The sequence below is a fragment of the Loxodonta africana genome, chromosome 2, assembly GCF_030014295.1.
Source record: "Loxodonta africana isolate mLoxAfr1 chromosome 2, mLoxAfr1.hap2, whole genome shotgun sequence".
Taxonomy (NCBI): Eukaryota; Metazoa; Chordata; class Mammalia; order Proboscidea; family Elephantidae; genus Loxodonta; species Loxodonta africana.
In genome coordinates this window covers 19,599,771-19,612,366 of record NC_087343.1, presented here as the reverse complement: position 1 = coordinate 19,612,366, position 12,596 = coordinate 19,599,771, and the positions used below count along the sequence as shown (strand labels likewise).

Sequence of the window (12,596 nt, the reverse complement as noted above, 5' to 3'; positions counted from 1 at the left end):
TTCTGTTCGAACAACTGCCTCTTGGTCTATGTACAGTTTCCACATGAGCACAATTAAGTGTTCTGGAATTTCCGTTCTTCACAGCGCTATCCATGATTTGTTATGATCTGCACAGTCCAGTGCCTTGGCATAGTCAGTCAAACCCAGGTCAACATCTTTCTGGTATTCTCTGCTTTCATCCAGGATACATCTGACATTGATACCCCTGGTTCCACGTTCTCTTCTGAATCCGCCCTGACTTTCTGGCAGTTCTCTGTGGATGTGCTGCTGCAGCCATTTTTGAATGATCTTCAGCAAAGTCTGCCATTGATTAGGAGATATCATTGCAAAGGGCACAGATACAGCGAGGAGTGGATAGTTAAGGCCATTTTTTCAATCAGAGTAGGCAACTTTGCTTTTTAAAGGTTCTTTCTTCATTCTTTTGTTTCAATAATTTTTCTAGGATGTATTTACTATGCATTTTCATTAATTTCACTCTTTATTTTTTAAGTACGGAAAGCCTTCTTCCCTATTTCAGTATTACATCTATTCCTATAATCCTTATAAATTCCAGTTGTTTATTCCTATGTGAATTTCGATTTGCCTATATTTGATTATTTCCTTGGAAATAGTTATCTCTGTCTGTCTCATGGCTGGTTGTGTTCTATCTGTTCCTACTGATTTTTCATCTGAGGATTTTTTTCTCCTTGCTCTTTTCTGTTTTTGTTATAAGCCATGGCTTCTTTCATATTTCTGAGGCGCCAAGAAATCTTCTAAAATGTTTTTTGGGTTTCACTAATAAACCATCTGCAGACGTCTGTTCTCCTACTCTTGGTCTTCAGGATAACTCCTGCACCATCTCGTTCTCTGACACTTGAAATAAAAATCCTCCGTATCCAAGTACAGCCCCTTGTTTGCATGCTACTCACACTCTTCCCCTACCCCAGTATGTTGCTTGTAAAGTGCTAGCAAATGTCCTCTTTGATGAGAACAGGCAGGAGCCTGTTGTTGTTAGCTGCTGTCAAGTTGGTTCCCAACTCGTGGCGACCCATGCACAATGGAACGAAACATTGCTCAGTCCTGTGCCATCCCCGTAGTCAGTTGCAGATGGACTGTTGTGATCCATAAGGTTTTCGCTGGCACATTTTTGGAAGTAGATCACCAGGCCTCCTTTCCTACTCTGTATTAGTATGGAAACTCCGCTGAAACCTGTTGAGCATCACAGCAACCAACGCCTCCACTGACAGATGCGTAGTGACTGCTTATGAGGTGCTCTGGCTGGGAATCAAACTTGAGTCTCCACCATGGAAGGCAAGAATTCTACCAGGGAAGCACCAGTGTCTCCCTAGGAGAGGGACCTAGAACTCTTCTTTTAAAACTAGATTTCCATGTGCAAATTTTCCATCATTGGCCCAGCAAGAAACCCGTGAAACCAGTAACTGTGAGAAGGCTCTGAGGGCCATGTCAAGGAGGAAGGCGCCGAAGGCAGATGTGAGTTGAAGCTCATAGAGCAGAAGAGATGAACCCGAAATAGATGCTAAATTGGGCTGGTGGGACGCACATGGTTGGGCTTGTGGGCTGATGAGACCCAGATGGCCACTCATCTCATGGCGTCACTTCTCAGCACCACAACCTTGAGTGGGTAATCAGAACTGAAATTTAAAGCTATATGATTATTTCCTCTCATTATCTTTGCTTTTGATCCATTTAAACTTCTTGAAAATACCTCATTTTGCACTTGGTTCTGAACTGGGAGTAAACTTGCTTTGCAGGCAGGAGTGGGAGCTGCATGGGCCTTTCTCCCAGTGCGGTCCGCCCGCAGGCTTCCGCCTCACTTGGGCAGCCTGCTGGACCGGCCGCAGTTGGTAGATGCTTTGAGCTCTTGCTGAGGGGTTCTGGATCAGGGATCAAAAGGTCTTCTGCAGCCATTCTCCAGACTTCACATGTGGGCCACAGTGTGGCTTCTTCTCTGCTTTTTCTTTTCTTGTCTTTTATGTAGTTGAAGTTTCCCAGAGCATCTGTGACTTAATTATTGTGTTTTCCTTCCAAAAGGTACACATCGCCACTGTCTAATATCTCATATCTGAAGCTGGCAAAAGTTAGAACTGGGTAGGTATTTAGAAAAAGATAGGTATTGCAATCCCTAGGCACAAAGTAAAATGGTCTTTCTATTTAAGCTCTCTGTTTTAGTTATCTAGGGCTGAAATATCAGAAGTGGATGGCTTTAACAAACAGAAATTTATTTTCTCACAGTTTAGGAGGCTAGATGTCCAAATTCAGGGCGCTGGCTCTAGGGCAAGGCTTTCTCTCTCCATCTGCTCTGGAGGTAGGGGCTTATCTCTTCAGTTTGTTTCCTGGTTTCTTGGAGATCTCCATGTGACTTGGCACCTATCTCTGCTTCTCTTGTTTGCTCATTTAATCTCTTTTACGTCTCAAAAGAGATTAACTCAAAACACACCCTATACTAATCATGCCTCGTTAACAGAACAAAGACAACCCATTGCCAAATGGGATTATAACCATTTGGATTATGGACTAGGATTTACAGCACGTATTTTTGAGGGGACACAATTCAGTCCATAACACTCTCCTTTGTGAAATGGCCATGTTCCCAGAACATTTGAATTGGAAGGGATTTGCAGGGTCATCAAGTTCAAGCTCATCTTTGTACCTGAGGAAACTGAGCCCTGGAATGGTCGAGTGGGTGATGGAAACACAGGATTCGTGATTAGGTCCCCTCGACCCCTGTCCTTGTTTCTCTAGTTCCTCACCCTGTGGTGTTGATAACCTTGTATTTCGATGTAGATTGTATTAGTTCTTCTCTTTCTACTCTCAGGGTCCACATTTTTTTTCTTCTCCTCATCCCAGTACAATTGCACATTTATGTATTTATTAAATGCCAAAATTGCAAATATTCCCTGAATCAAACCTGGTTGTCTAGCAAATTATTAATCATAATCAAACTGCGATGTACTACTTTTTCACTTCCATCGCTCCATAGAAGGTAATTCTAATGGGATTATGCTGCTGCTGACTGAGCCAAACTGCATGACTATGCTGCTGCTTCCATGATGATTGTTCTCTTTCTTCCTAAAAATTAATTGGGAGTTACATCCTTCAGGATTTGAATTTTGAATTTTTTTTTTTTTTTAAATCACGATTGACTGTTGCAGTCCTTGCCTTGATATTACCTGTGGATTCATGTAATTTATCCCTCCTTTCTTTCTCCTCTGTCAGGCACCTTCTGTCAAAATGCATATTCAAAGTACCACGGGGCTTTACAATGTATATTTCAAGCCATACATAAATATTCAAAATTATTCATCTCTTTAAAATGAAGGAGCCATCAGATCCTATCTGCCTGGTAAATTAGCATGAGGCTTCAGGCATATTGATTAGAATAAATGGTATCAGATAGAAAAGAATTAGGAAGTGAACAAATTTCAGTGAGAATGGGAAATATGGTGCCTAGAAGGAGCCCTGTTGGCTCAGCAGTTCAGTGCTGGGCTACTAACGAAAAGGTTGGTGGTTTGAACCCACCCAGCAGCTCTGAGGGAGAAAGACCTCGTGATCTGCTTCCATAAAGATTCCAGCCTACAAAACTGTATGGCGCAGTTCTATTCGGTCACATGTAGGGTTGCTATGAGTTGAAGTAGACTCGACGGCACCCAACAACAACAACACAGTAAAAACTGTATAAACATTTGGGGTCAGGCTGTCAGTTTAGGGTTTCATCTCTGGCAGTGATACTAAGGTTGAATTGTGGGTGATGATGGTTGCCTTCTACCCCAGTAATTACAAGTTAAAACCATATCTTGAGCATTCCTCACTTCCTTTAATAATGCGTCCTAGATTGTTTTCATCTATGGAATTGCTATTGCTGTTTGCCCCTTCATGTGTGCCCTTTTCATGCATATGATCATTAGAAGAATTTTCATCAGGGTTAAAGATGTGTTATTGTCTAAAAAACAACTTGTCCTGTCTATGTGATAGCACCGACTGTATAAAAGTCTGGACTAGAATCCCTACAGAAGTCTGCAATAACAACAACAAAACTATAAGCATAACATCAAATGTCATCAGCACAACGTTTTGTAGAGCAATGTCCTAGTTTGTGAGCGTGTTTAGCACAGCAGAAGTATCAAGTTCGAGTAGCGTGCACACTTGGTCCTTCACAGGACTATGATCCTCATTGCCTAGTAACGTAGAGCTGATGAAAATACGAGCACGTCCTTCATCATTGAACATGTGAGCTGGGTGCTTTTTCATAGATGTCTCCAGCTAACGTCATACTCAACAGCAAAAGACTGAGAGCTTCCCCCCTAAGATCAGGAACAAAACAAGAGCACCTGCTTTTACCACGGCTGTTCAACATTGTACAGGAAGTTCTAGCCAGAGCAATTAGGCAAGAAAAAAAAAAAAGGCATTCAAATGAGAAAGGAAGAAGTAAAAGTATTTCTATTCACAATGACATGATCCTATGTATAGAAAATTCTAAAGAATACACTAGAAAGCTACTAAAGCTAATAAATTAATTCAGCAAAGTGGCAGAATACAAGATCGACATGCGGAACTCAGTTGTGTTTCTGTATTCCAGCAGTGAATGCTCTGAAAAGAAATTTAAGAAAACACAATAGTATCTAACAGAATAAAATACCTAGGAATAAATTCAACCAAGGAGGTGTACACTAAAAGGTACAAATGTTGCTGAAAGAAATTAAAAAAAGAACTAAATAAATGAAAAGACATTTCATGTTCATGGATTGGGAGACTTAATATTGTTACGATGTCAGCACTACCCAAAGCAATCTAGAGATTCAAGAGAATCCCTATCAAATCCCAATAGCCTTTTAATCCGTTTTGGACTTCGGAGCATACATTTGACTGTATACTCGTCTTTTCTTTTTGATTTCTTTTTTCGTACTTGTCACCTTGATCGGCTTTTTCCGCTCTGGTAATATATCCTCAGTGCCATGTAAAGGTAAAAGTAAATTGGGGCAGGCACCATAAAATGACCTCAGATGAGAGAATTATATAAGTCATTGGAATGTCTGTACTGAGATATCCGAAAACAAACTGAGAAACGGTATAACGGATCTCTTTTTTCAGTGGTTTACTGTACGGTTAACTTAACTCTGCAGTTAACTCTGTGGTCAACTGCATGGTCAACCCTGTTGTCAACTGTACAGTCATACAGTCAACTCTATGATCAACTCTACAGTTAATGCTACAGTTAACTTTTATAAAGATTTTTTTCTGTAATTGCTGACACTGAATGTAGAAATAAAGTGTTGCTGAGACAGCAAGTTGTTTGAAAGATCATTTACTTAATCAAGTCCTAATGGGAATGTAAAACAACTCTCAAGTAAATATTTTAAATATTTATATGTTTATATTAAGTAAAATTAAATTTGGCATAGCTGTATTGACATAAAACACATCATTTAATTTTTTTTTTTTATTGTTAACTGTGACTAAAAAAAGCCCTGGTGGTGCGGTGGTTAGGAGCTACGGCTGCTAACCAGAAGGTCAGCAGTTTGAGTCCACCAGCTGCTCCTTGGAAACCCTATGGGATCTCTTCTGTCCTGTAGGGTTGCTATGAGTCGTAATCTACTCAATGGCAATGGGTTTTTTTTTTTTCCCCCACTCTAATATATTGGTTTAGAAAAAAGTGAAGGGAACAAACTATATGCCAGAAAAAGCTTTCCTGAGCATTCCCAAGAAAATAAAACCAAGAAACACTGATAATAGCGTGAAGATGGTAGAAAACACTCCCAGCCATTCTACAACTTTTGTTGTTATTGTTGTTGTCAAATTGGCTGCGACTCACGGCACCGTTACGTGTAATAGAACAAAGCATTGCCGGGTCCTGTGCCGCCTGCACCATCGTTGCTGTAGTTGGGTCCCTTGTTGCAGCTGTTGTGCCAGTTTATCTCTTTAAGGGTTTTCCTCGTGTTTGCCGGGTTCTACTTCACCAACCGTGGTGTCCTTTTCTAGCAACTGATCTTTCCTGATGACGTGTCCAAAGGAGCAAGCCAAAGTGTTGCCATTCTCGCTTCTGAGGAGCATTCTGGTTGTGTTTCTTCTAAGACTGATTCATTTGCTCTTCTGGCAGTCCACGGCGTAGTCAGTATTCTTCACCAGAACCACAGTTTGAAGGCATCAGTTCTTCTTATGTCTTCCTGTTCACTGTCCCACCTGGGCATACATATGAGGTGATTTCCATAAACCTTATATACCTGTAAATGTCTTCGGATGGTCCAATTTATACTGTTAAATTTTTAAGACACCTGGCTCTTCAAAAATGAAAAAAAGTATTGTGACGAAGGTATACATAAGAATACCGGGACGTGCCAATTGCATGTCAGATCTCGGTTGCCCCATAACAAGACTGAATGATAGCACTCTAGTGGGAAGCTTGTCTTCTAGTCAACCTTGCTGATTAAGAGTTAATGAGACTTCTTTGTGTTGAAAAATAAACGTCAAAAGGGGACTGATGATACAGAAAGACAATTTGAAAGTAAGAAAACTAGACACAAAAGGGCAGCATAAGTAAACATCTAAGATTTAAATATCCGTCTGGAATTGAAGTTTTATGAATTACTGGCATGAACAGATGGCCAAGTAAGTTCGCTTTTTTTTCTAAATTTTTGAAATTTAGAAAATTTTTGAATGTATAATCATTTTTCTTATGGAATTCAAATTACATATTTGAAGTGGTGTTTTCACACATACACACACACACACACCTTTGGCATATGAATGTTGAACTCTAAAATTCATTCCAAGGAGGTACTCCTTGGTACATTCTACCTCCAGGGGCCTTCCCCACACCACCTTCTCTAGGAAAGATCATTTCCTCAGCCCATACCAGCTGAGAAGTGCATAGGTAGTCACCAGCATTAATTTCTATTTCTCTGGCACCTGTCCTGCTTGCTCTTGGATGGTGCAAACAGTTAATGTGTTCAGATGCTAACCAAAAAGTTGGAAGATTGAGTCCACCTAGAAAGGCGCCTTGGAAGAAAGTCCTTGTGGTTTACTTCCAAAACCTCAGCCACTGAAAACCCCATAGAGTACAGTTCTACTCCGACACACATGGGGTTGCCATGAATTAGTATCCACTTGATAGCAACTGGTGGTGGTTGTCCCTACTTCCTGTAGTGGGACCCTGGAGAGCTTCAAACCTGTTCCTGTCCATTTCTGGTTATCCCCAGAGTTTATCTCACTGGGCTTGTGTGTCCCTTGGTGGTGGTTAGTAGCTGTCAAGCAATCTGCAAAGCTGTGCGAAGGCACCTGGCCACAGCCTCTGTGCCTGCACGTGAACTGCCTGCAGACAAGTACTGTCCCGCTGGGTTCCTTTCCCCCAAGAAGTGGGAGTGCTGCTGAGACACTCCCTGTGGCCTAGGGTGTACCAGTGTGCTCCTAGTAGCCTTCAGGTAGCCAAGCCGTGCTGTGCCTGGAGTCAGGGTAGGAAGAACACCTCTCTCTCCATGTTGGCTTATACTTTACCCAACAGTGCTGCCTAGGTAAGGCACCCAGAGACTAGCAAGGGCAGAGGGTGAAGGGGCAAGGAGAGAGAGTGGAGGAGCTGGGAGCTGGTGAGAGCGGTAGCTGTGGAAGGGAGGGTGAGCAGTGGTGTAGATGAATGCAGCCGCTGCCCTGGCTATGGCCAAGAGGGCAGGAGCAGAGGGAGCAGATATCCCGACTTCGCTCCACTCCCTCCCTCTGATCTCCTGCAGACACCTTCCATTGGCCCATCTAAAACTGGAAGCCAGAGGCCAGGGAGCTCAGGTGATGCATTTGTAAAAAGCAGGGCAGAAAGAGCCTGAGGTGAGCTCTGGAGGCCCCAGATGAAAAGCATTGGACACACAGCCTCTCTCTTCCCTTAACTCTTCTATCTCATACTAGACTGGAGGAGGGAGGAGGGGGCGTTGGTGGCTCAGCGGTAGAATCTCACCTTCCAGGAGGAGACCTGGCTGTGGTTCCCAGCCAATATGCCCCATGTGTAGCCACCACCTGTCTGCCAGTGGAGGCTTGGAGGCTTGTGTGTTGCTGTGATTGTGAACAGGTTTCAGCAGAACTTCCAGACTAAGCTGTATTAGATAAAAGGTCTGGTGATCTACTTCTAAAAATCAGCCAGTGAAAACCCTATGGATCACAACAGTCCAATCTTCGAGCAATCACAGGGATAGCGCAGGCCCTTGCAACATTTTGTTCCGTTGTGCTTGGGGTCGCCATGAGTCAGGGACCAACTCAACGGCAGCTAGCAACAACGACATCCTGCTTTAGAGATGGGTTCCTAGGAACTGGGTCAGAGTAGAAATCTGCACAGAAGATGCCTTGTCGTACTCAGGCTGGCCCCACCCCTCTGTGGGCCACGAGAGATTGTAGTTGTGGGGCTCCAGCTCTTGTCCGGAAGGCCGGCTACTCATGCGTTAGATAAACTCCTGCTGTGCTGGCCCAGACAGTTCACCAGACCTGCCCAGACCGACACTGTCTTAGTCAAGGGAGGTTAGGCTGTGATGTGGGGCACATGCCAGTCTCAGTGGCTCAAGGCAACAGGAAGCACTTCTTGCTCACGTTCCCATCCATTATGGGTCAAGTGCCCTCCTCCATGCTGTGGATGTCTGCCCCACCAGGATCATGGGGCCTGCAGAGTCATCAACTCCTTGAGGGAGGCAAGAAGGAGGATCACATGGATGTTTTCATGGCCAGGTCTGGTGAAGCTGACATCAGGTCACTCATATTCCCTTGACCAGACTTAGTCACATGCCTCAACTCAACTTCGAGGACAGGCAGGATGTTTGAAGAACATTAGCAGTCTCTCTTCCATGCTTGCCTTCAACAATGGACATGATTTAGGATGAGCTGGGACGTCTCAACACATCTCAGTTGAATACTCAGCCGGCATGAGTATTGCACCTATTCAGTAGTTACTGTTGTCTTAGGAATTTCCACCCTACTCCTTGAAGTTTGAATATTTAACCACTCACTTTAGATATGGAGCTCTGGTGGTGCAGTGGTTAAGAGTTCTCTGCTAAGCAAAAGATGAGCAGTTCAAATCTACCAGTCGCTCCTTGGGGCAGTTCTGCTCTATCCTATGGGGTCGCTATGAGTCAGAATCGACTCGATGGCACACAACACCACTCTAGATATGCTCCTTTATTTTTCTCCATAATTCATCATTTGGAGGAACCATGGGGGAAGGGCTTTCTTCTGACTGTGCTGGGGTGATGCAAGCAGGTAGAGTTACATAATAATTTAAAGCTCTTCAAAATATTCCTGCAATTTTTTTTTTTCCCTTGAGAAAGAGAATCTTTATTCTCAGGAGGTGAAAGCACTGCTCATATGATATCAGAGCAGATTTTTCTATAATTATCTTTTTTTTGTTGTTGTGGTAAATGTATATGTAACAAAACATTTCAACATTCTTCCATGTTCAGTTCAGCAACATTATGTTTATCGTGTGTTCAACCATCACCATCAGCATTATTCATTACTAAATTTTTTTTTTTTTATTTTTTACCAGGTAAAAGTTTACAGAGCAAATTAGATTCCCATTTGATAGTTTGTACATAAAGTGTTTCATGGCCTCGGTTTCATTCCCCACTCCCAATTTTTAATGCTTTAATCAACTCATTAATTTTACTCCTTATAAAAACCCACATTTATTCAAAGTCAATGTTAACCAAAGCAGGCCTTTTGGAAATGCCATTTCTGAAGGTTGGAACAATGAATTGTATTATGGTGAGTGTTTCGTATGCGAATTGATTTTATGTCAGTGCTTATTAGAATCTTAACTCTGCACGTCCAACTGCATGAGAAGCTTGGAAATATTTGCAGAGCTTTACGGAGGGCCAAAGAGATCTGGAGAGGGAAGAGACCATCATTTACCTTTTCTTGCCCCAAGGAGTTTTATGTTAATTTTTCCCTTCTTTTATGCAGTTAGTTCTTATTTATAAAATGCCTGTGCAGGGCATTAAAAAAGTGGCTCTTATTACAAGAAAGAGTGTATTAGCTAGGGGTTTTATAATTAAAAACTTAAGTTTAATTCCAGATGCAAAGTACTACAACTTGAAATAAAGGTCAGAATAATTCATGTGTTAAAAATGAGTTTATCTGCCGACAACATAGTCTGAAAAATGACTTAGTCATTAATTGTTGTTGTGAGCTGCCGTTGAGTCAGCTCTCAAGTCATGGCAAGCCAGTGCACAAAGAAAATGTCACCCAGTCCTGCATCATCCCCGTAATAGGCAGGGGATCAGAACATCATGACCCACAGGGTTTTCATTGGCTGAATTTTGGTAGTCGCTCGCCAGGCCTTTCTTCCTCGTTCATCTTAGTTGATGTGTTGCTAAACCTGTTCAGCATCATAGCAACAGGCAAGCATCTACTGACAGGTGGGTGGTGGCTACGCATGAGGTACATTGGTTGGAAATCACACCCAGATCTTCCACATGGAGGGTGAGATTTCTGTCATTGAACCAGAGATGCCAGTCATTAATTAGTGGCATTTATATGGTACTTTGGAAACCCTGGTGGCTAAGTGCTTAAGTGGTATGACTGCTAACCAAAGGGTCAGCAGTTCTAATCCACCAGGCGCTCCTTGGAGACTCTATGGGGCGGTTCTACTCTGTCCTGTAGGGTCGCTATGAGTCAGAATTGACTCGATGGCACTGGGTTTGGTTTTTGGTTTTTATATGGTACTTTCTTGGCATGTGACTTCATGGAACTGGGGAGCACTGAGCAGATGAGCAAATGGTTTATCTTAATGCCTGATCCTCTTTCCTTTAATGTCAAGAGATGCGTGTGTGCACCTTCCACCCAGCACCCCAGTTTAGAACCATTCTTAGTTTACATTAGATGCTGGAGCCTTTGTTCCTTCGTGATCACTTTCTCCTTGACTGCTCCAGGCTATTGTGCTTATTGTGCACAATAACTGTTAGCTGGAGTAATGTTATTTAAGAAACCCACACTAACAACCATAGCAGTCCAGGGATTCATCTGTATCCTTTACGATCAGCACTTTCTGTGATAACCTTCTAAAGATTTGCAGTCAAGAGGTGGAGGCAATTCTCATCTCAGTGACTCAGTATCTACAGGTTTCAGGGCCAGCATGCCACTCCAGGGTCTTTCCTCTCATGGAGAAGAGGAAAAAATGTATCTCACAGGCCTAAAGCCATCACCGTCAAGTCAACTGCGACTCATGGTGAACCTATGTATTACAGAGTAGAATGGCTCCAGAGGGTTTGCTTGGCTGCAGTCTTTACGGAAGCAGATTGCCAGGACCTTCTTCCACAGTTCCATTGGTGGGTTGGAACTGCCAACCTTCGCCAGTAGTCCAACACAAACTGTGCTATCCGTGGACCTACTGGTGCTTTTATGAACTTAACCCGTAACCAGTTTGTATTAAAGTTCTTCTGACTTATTTATGTAGCTTTTTTCTGCCTCGTGTGATTAGACTTTCTCAGGCACTTATTCTGCATTGATTGACATGGATCCCTTTGAAATTGTAATGAAGCAGTGGTCAAAGGAAACCGATGCCCCTGCTAGGGTTCTCCAGTGGGGAGGTGTCCAGGAATGAGCCAGTCCTAAGATCGTTGCTGCTTTTACAAGCTCCAAATCCATCCCTGTTGACGAGGCTTGGGACTGAATTTTTCATGGTCATCCAAGCATTGCTGGAAAATTCATTCCCTGCTTTAAAAGTCACATGGCAGGGGGTCATTTTTGGGGTTCTTCACAGCACTTGAGGACTCTAAGGATCATAATAGCATTTACTGGACAGGAACTGTGTGCCATTCCAGTTGTAGGATATTTACGTGTATCATCTTCAGTCCACACAGCAGCACCCACCCATTGCCGTAGAGTCGATTCTGACTCATAACGACCCTACAGAATAGGGTAGAACTGCCCCATAGAGTTTCCAAGGAGCGTCTGGTGGATTCAAACTGCCGACCTTTTGGTTAGCAGCTGTAGGTCTTAACCACTATGCCACCAGGGTGTCCACACACAGCTTAACCAACGTTTACTGTATGGAATGGCGTGAGTGCTGAGTTCAAAAGAAGGAGCAAGCCATGGTGTCAACCTCAGTCATTAGGTTCCATTTCACTTTAATGTGACGTACTGCATTTATCAGGGCACCGTTGAGTTAATATTGCAAATTATAATATATGGTTTAAACTAAACTTACCCCTTACATAACTGACAAGAGGCTGAAAAACATTCCTTCAAAGAAACCTCAGATTGGAGGTCATTATAATAATGCAAACATTGTTGTTAGGTGCCGTCCAGTCGGTTCCAACTCATAGCAACCCAGTGTACCACAGAACGAAACACTGCCCCGTTCCTGTGCCATCCTTAAAATCGTTATTGTGCTTGAGCCCATTTTTGGAGCCACTGTGTCAATCCATTTCGTTGCAACCGTAGAGAAACCGTAAGAGCATGGCCAAGCTGATACTCCTAGTACTAGTACATTCATGTTTCTAGAAAAAAAAGACGACAGCCTTATCAGATCTGACAAAATGTCAGCCAAAAACTTCGAAAAAATTATTAGAAAGATAGATTTGCATCTTCTTTTGTTAATTATGACTCTTGCCCGTAAGTGTTTGAGATATAAA

General features: G+C 42.7%; 1 protein-coding gene across 1 annotated transcript in view; it reads left to right on the top strand.

The window, feature by feature from the left end:
- The window catches only part of MARCHF11 (membrane associated ring-CH-type finger 11), a 139,563-nt gene that overhangs the window by 55,633 nt on the left and 71,334 nt on the right, over positions 1 to 12,596 (top strand). The gene's annotated exons all lie outside the window — the stretch shown is intronic.